Source organism: Chelonia mydas, unplaced genomic scaffold, assembly GCF_015237465.2.
Source record: "Chelonia mydas isolate rCheMyd1 unplaced genomic scaffold, rCheMyd1.pri.v2 scaffold_48_arrow_ctg1, whole genome shotgun sequence".
Lineage (NCBI taxonomy): Eukaryota > Metazoa > Chordata > Testudines > Cheloniidae > Chelonia > Chelonia mydas.
Genome location: NW_025111268.1, coordinates 433,652 through 441,082, shown reverse-complemented (window position 1 = coordinate 441,082; position 7,431 = coordinate 433,652). Strand labels below are relative to the sequence as shown.

The 7,431-nt window shown below is 43.8% G+C and overlaps 1 pseudogene; it reads right to left on the bottom strand.

Moving 5' to 3' along the window:
• Positions 1-652: 652 nt before the first annotated feature.
• Positions 653-1,659, bottom strand: LOC119564988 (annotated as a pseudogene).
• Positions 1,660-7,431: the final 5,772 nt, after the last annotated feature.

The window sequence follows — 7,431 nt, the reverse complement described above, 5'->3', positions numbered from 1 at the left end:
ATGTATAAACAAAGCAGAGCTTTATGTGAATAAAACAGTATTAATACTTGCTTTACATTGTTTATACTTTAAAAATTAGCATAAAAACAGACACTCTGTCCAAACGGCTGTCTTCCTTCTTGCAATTGCCTAAAAATAAAACTGTCTCTAACTTCTTGCATCCAAACTAAAAGAACGAACTTGTTTTCTTCCACAATATCCATTTGTTCTTGTGTCCACAGTGGTACTGAGTTTAAATAATTCCTCTCCCTCCACGCTATTTATCATTTACCTAGATTTCAGTAAGGCGTTTGATATGGTGCCACATGGGGAATTATTAGTTTAATTGGAAAAGCTGGGGATCAATATGAAAATTGAAAGGAATAAGGAATTGGTTAAAGGGGAGACTACAGCGGGTCATACTGAAAGGCGAACTGTCAGGCTGGAGGGAGTTACCAGTGGAGTTCCTCAGGGATCGGTTTTGGGACCAACAGCAATTGTCCTTTAAGCCAAATGCCAGAGCATCTTGCCAATTCTACGTAGTGTCACAGACCCTCATTCGTGGATCTTGAAAACAGCAATTTCTAACATTATATTTCCTGTACGCAGTCCAATACAACGTAATGTCACATGGAGTAGCTGAGTCAGAGAACTAAGGATAATGATACAGAGATTCATTCTGCCATCTGCTGTTTATTGGTTAAAATATAATAATGATTATAATTACCAAGAAAAAATCTTCCTATATAACACCCTTTTAAAGGCATCATTTACCTCCTTGTTTCTCAGGCTGTAGCTCAGGGGGTTCAACATGGGGATCACAAAGGCATAAAACACAGAGGTAACCTTGTCTTGGGCCATCAAATAGCTGGAACTGGGTCTTAAATATATACATATCAGCGTCCCATAAAATATAGTGACGACTATCAGGTGGGAGGCGCAGGTTGAAAAGGTTTTGCGTCTCCCCTTGGCAGAATGGATCCTGAGAATGACCACGAGGACGCACATGTAAGAGATTAGGACATCCAGAAAAGCAGTCGTGACAATTACAGTCGAGAAAGTGAAAAGTACAAGGTCAGTGACCTGGGTGTTGGAGCAGGACAGCTTCAGCATGAGGGGCACGTCACAGAAGAAATGGTTGACAACACTGGAGCTGCGGAAGGACAGATTGAATATAAATAGAGTTTGCACAATTGAATTCGCAGAGCCACAGACATATGTGCCAGCCACCAACAGGACACAGTGTCTCTTGGACATAATGGTTCTGTAGAGCAGTGGATTACAGAGAGCTTTGAAGCGGTCATACGCAATCACAGCCAGGAGGCAACATTCACTGGTCACAAAGAAACAGACGAAGAATAGTTGTGCCGCACACTCAATGAAAGGAATGGTTCTCGTCTCTGCTACCAAGGTCATGAGCAGCCTGGGAGCTATGGCTGTGGAATATCCAATATCTACAATGGACATCTGGCTTAGGAAAAAGTACATGGGGGTATGAAGTCAGGTTTCAACCATGATTAACGCTATCATCCCAAGATTCCCCATCAGGCTGACCACATACATCACTAGGAACAACATAAAGAGGGGGATCTGTACATCTGGACGATCTGTGAATCCTACGAAAATGAACTCTGTCACCGTGGTATGGTTTCTCTCTGCCATTTATTCCAGAAACTCTCTCCTCTGCTGGTGAAAAATAAAAATAAGGATTACAATTAATCAAGGGGCAATAAAGATTGAGTACAGATCCCTCATAATCCCTGTTATTATACACTGTTTCATAGGAACAAACATAATACATCAAAGGACAGTCCTAGGGAATGTTCTCTTTGTATTACCCACATGCTTTCCATTAGAGATAGGATATGTTCCAGCTACAGAAATATTGTATACTCTGTGTTAATATGCATGAAACCATCCAGTGGGTCAAATCTTCTATAAAATAAGAGATATATAGATTGGGAGTGTTTAGTTTAGAAGGGAGGCAAATAATCTCCTCTCAATGTACACAAATAATCAATGCTATAGAGTTTATTCATGGTCATTGATTTTCTCTTCCTAATCCAAACGACCTCAAAGGGCACAAGGGATGCTCAGTGCCCCTTTCATATAGGTGCCTAAATAGAAATTTAGGTGCCTACTATGAGGCAGCCCCAGCGGAAAAGTTTGGTATCACTGTCTATGTAGCCTTAAAGTGTCACTGTCCTATTGGAGTCAGTGTATGTTTTACAGACATTCTTTTTCACCATGTGCATTATTTTTCCTCCCTCCTACAAATCCTCCCAGAGGTACTAACATTTGTAAGTGGTGTGGACTGTAACTGATTCTATGGTTACTTTTGACTCTCAGATTCACAGAGCCTAGAAATGAGAAAATGCATCTCCTAGGGATAAGTACTAAGTCAACCTGTGGAACTCCTTGCCAGAAGGTGTTTTGAGGGCAGGCTTCAAAAAAGAACTAGATAAACTCATGGAGGATAGGTCCATCAACGGCTATTAGCCAGGATGGGCAGGGATGGTGTCCCTAGCCTCTGTTTGCCAAAAGCTGGGAATGGGCGACAGAGGACGGATCACTTGATGATTCCCTGTTCTGTTCATTCCCCCTGGGGCACCTGGCACTGGCCACTGTCAGAAGACAGGAGACTGGGCTAGATGGACCTTTGGTCTGACCCAGTATGGCCGTTATGTTTCTATGGAATTTCACTGCCACATTCACAAAGAGATGCTCAAAGGATAATAATAATAATAATGACATTTCTTACCAGTCATGGTGTAGGTGTACACTCAGTAAATTCCATTGTGGTTTGTATTTGGTGGAGGAAGTGATGGGCTGGTTTGGCTCCCAATAATTGATGAGGAGGTGTCAATTCCAGGAGAGGCAAAGCTGCTTTTGTAGTGAGCCAGCCACTCCCAGTCCCTATTCAACTCCAGTGACACCATCAGAGGGCACAACCACATCAGCCACACCATCAGGGGCTCATTCACCTGCAGATCTACTAATGTGATATATCCCATCATGTGCCAGCAATGCCCCTCTACCATGTACATTGGCCAAACCGGACACCTCCTCATCAATTATTGGGAGTGGACCACATCCACCCTGATTGAATCGGCCCTGCCAACACTGGCTCTCCACTTGTGAGGGAACTCCCTTCTCTTCATGTGTCAGGATAACAACGCCTGCATCTGTAATTTTCACTCCATGCATCTGAAGTAGTATCCCATATTTCAGCAACTAGAGTGCCCACAGGAGAGGTGGGAGACCCCTGGTGAAATCTCTTCTCCTTTGAGGTGGAAGGGGTAGGCATCTGGATGCTCAGAAAGAAGTAGCAGTGTGCATCCTCAGAGGCTGAAACAGGCACAAAGGAGCTTTTACTGCAAGAATGTAGGTGCCAAGTGAGTTTAGGCATCTATGGGGTTTGGCCTCAGTTGAGAGGGGATTTCAGGAATAGCAATGGGGCCTGGTTCTGGATTGAGATGCCCAAAGTGGCAATTCGATTTAGGAGTACAGGTTTCATCTCTGCCATGTGCCAACACTTAGATCTGGCCTACAGCCGAAAGATTTCCAGGTGTTGCTATATCTGTTAGGCATGTGCTTCTCCACTGATATACTGGTATAAGCATCAGTGTGGATGAAGTTATATCAATATAAAGGTGCCATATACTGAATAGGCCACAGATTATAGGCCAGAGAGGACCAGTTTAATCAGCTAGTCTGACCTCCTGTGTAATACAGGCCATAAAGGAAATGTTGAAAGGATTGACTCAGGTGAAACTCTAATCTGTGCATCTCCACCTCCCTTAGCAAGGATCATGGACTAGCCATTGCATCACAGAGTTACCTATTGCATTGCATTAGTGCTTTCTCCCTAGTGCTACCCTAGAACAAAACACCTTTACTCTGCTGTAGCTGAGTCTATTCTACAGGGCAGAGCTGAGTGAAATTCAGAATTTCCATGCCATGGGAAGAACTGACTTGGGATGCAAACAAATGGTGACAAATTAAGGAAAAAAACTAAAATATTAACATTTTGAACAGAATGGAAATTCTGAAAAATGTCCATTTGCAAATGTCAAAATCTTTGGTTTTCAAATTTTTGATCAGCATGAAACATGTGGACGTTCCAAAATTGAAATGCTTCCTGTCGGTGTATTGACCTGACTTAAAAGGCTGCTGCCTGTCTCAGATTGCAATGTATTTAGTTGGAAAGTTTCAGCCTGTTCTGCCATTTCTGAGACCAAAGCTAGGGGGAAAGACATTGTTGTACCCACATTAAAAAAAAACACACACCCCACCACAGATGACTTTTCCTCTGAAAAGCTCTGGTGACCCCAAGCTTTGCAGCAGTGACTTGAAATTTGACAGGGCAGTGCCTTATGCCGGTCTCATGAAATTCTGCCCAAATTTGACCCTTTAAAAAATTGCTGCTCACACAGGATCAATTGAGATTTGCTAGAGCTTCCCAGTTTAATCCCCCCCCAGAGCCCATCTGCCCTGGGCAGGCAACATCCCAGGGATTCCAGGGGCTGAGCAAGGGATTTTCCCAGCAATTCCAGTTCTGGGCTGCTGCAGGGTCTCAAATTGGGCACCCAAAATTAGTGGCAAGTGTTGACCTTAATTTCTCTGTGCCTCACTTCCCTACCTCACAGGGGCATTTTGAAAATAAATTCACACACTACAGTGATAAACACCCTGGAAAAGCACATGAGCAAATTATGAATTCTGTCTCCAGAGCAAGGCTGGAAGAGTTTAAATAAGGCCTGGTGTAGAAGGGATCTGCAGGGCCCTCTTAGCTCCTGCCGGGCTGACAAAGTCCCTAGGAGACACTAGGGTTCAATAATCACTGGTGTCATTCATTTACAGGTTCTCTTCCCACCACCTTTTCACCATACACAGCTTTAGGTTCCCATGTCAACCTAGGAGAGATGCACTATCTCTGCCTCCACTCCCTTACTCTCCCCCACTTTTGGCGGCTGTTCTCCCAGCCTTTTCTATAGCCCCAGGTTAATTGGGTGGGTAACTGTCTCCCATTCACCAACTCGGTGCAGGTTTTTCTAGCCAGCTCCAATTTGCTTCCCTTAATGGGAGCTGGCGTGACAGAGGGCTGAGTCAGCAGCTCTTGCCCAGCTCTCCGTCACACCTGGGCCCACACATTGAATGATGAGGCTTAAACAAAATACTGAACAGCTGCTCACAAAGTGGGCACTGTCCATTCTCTGCACTCAAGCTGGCTGGGAACTTTTCAATAAAATGGATTTTCTACCACAAATATGGATTTGCCAAATAGGAATCTTTTAATTGGAATGTCTCAGTTTTGATTCAACATTTCTCAGGTTCAGGGTGGAATTTGTGATTAAACTCCAGAGACATAGAGAGAGCAACTCCAAAATAGCCAAATCCCAGCTAGCAGGGCACTCACCTGGGATGTGGGAGACCCCTATTCAAGTCGCTTCTCTGCCTAATTAAGAGCAGGGAAATAGATCTATGTTTCCAATATCACAGGGGAGTGCCCTAATGTCTGCCCTGTTTTCTATTCTATGGTGCATCTCTGTCTCTCAATCTCTCCTGTTGGATGAAGAATAAAGGATTCATTGGGACACACAAAGAGAAAGTCTATCTTGATAGCCCAGTGATTGTAAGCCTGATCTGGGATGTGAGAGACCCAAGTCCAAGTGCCTGATTTGGAATGGGGAAGAAGGAGTTGTGATCAGCTTGGTGGGGGAGATAGTGAGTTTGGTGAGAGTTAGGTGTGGCCTGGGGAAGAGCATCCACAAGAAACTGTGGGTTTGCCTAGCCAAGAGAGCTATGGGGCATGATACTGCAGGTGATGGACATGGATGATGACAAACGGATGCACCCCTTTCTATAAGTGTTGCTACAGTCTCTCCAGCATCCTTTCTCCCGCAACCTTTTCTGTGGTTGTCAAGTCATCCTGACCCACCAGGCAATTGCTTGGTGGCATTTTGAGTGGTAGTATCCGGGGCTTATCTGGAGGGCCAAGTAACATTAGTGACTGTCAGCGAGTCTCCCTGGAACTGTTGAAAATCCACCAGTTCATCCCTTAACCTAGATGAGTACCCTAACCACTGGGCTACTGGTTATTCATGGGTCAAGCTTCTCTATCTCTCACTTTCTGGGAAGTTTTTGCAGAAGACCTGGTTTCATCCCAATGTAGAATGGTAAAATATTTTGAAATCTTGATTATGTTCAGGAGACAGGAAATCCTTTTCCCACCTATATCTACTCTGTACCCACTTATAATATTACCACGTAAAATAGTTATCCTTTAAAACAATTGTCAAAGTTAGGTTTTTGGGCCTACACCACTTCTGTAGAGATTGAGGAATACCCAAGCTGAAATCACACCTTGGAATGGCACATAGACATACCCAATGAGGGGTGGGGGGATGATTTTTAGAACTTCTTACGGTCCTTATGTTAGCTATCACTTATGGTCATCTACATGTATTATTGCCCTTTGGTGCTCGTGACTCTCTCAAGTTGAGCAGATCTTTCCATTTCATATCTAGCCTTCAGGAAGAAAAAAAGACATTCAATGACATGAATGTCTCTACAGGTACGTATTAGCCCTGCAACATCTTTCTGCTGGGGATTCCCAACGTTAGACACAGATCCTTTGTAGGACCTTTGCTTTGAGTTTAAGTGGTGCCAAGTGCCATCAACTCCCACTGACATTGATGGGAGCCAGAAGAGAAAACCAGTGTAAATGAAAACGTTCTACACCATTCATTATTGTCTATACATTTACAAGAGATGATTTACCTCCTTTGCAAACTAACCTGATTTAACAACAGAGAGGGTGGGCAGGAGAGACATGGATGGCAAAGCCCTGTGCCCTAAGGGATATTTCTGGCATGGGAACGATTCAGATTTGGACAGTCTCTCGTATTGTGGCGGAATCTCTGCACATATTTAATTGAATGCAAAACAATGCACAGTGTTTTGTGTTTCTGTAAGGAGACAGTGCACTAGCTCCAGGGCAAAGTGTGTGCATAACCCATAATACATTCCCCAAGACACACTATTTCACAGGAGCAGTCAGAGTTGTTACAAGGAATCTACACATGCTCCCTTTTTGGCTCCCGTTTATTTGCAAATTTAGATTTCCTAGCCACCCCAGCTCATACCATGGTGACACAGTTGATTTTTCTGGGATTCATGGACCACCCAGACCTGCAGGTCCCACTCTTCATGTTGTTCCTACCAAGCTATGTTATCACACTGGTAGGGAATCTTGGGATGACTTTTAATCAGGATCAACTCCCATCTTCACACCCCTCTGTGCTTCTTCCTCAGTAATCTGTCCATTGTCAATGTTGGTTATTCCTCTGTCATTGCGCCTAGGGTGCTCATGACTTCTGTAGCAGAGAGTAATAGAATCATTTCATTCACTGAGTGAGCTGGGCAATTTTTCTTTGTCTGTGTCTTTGT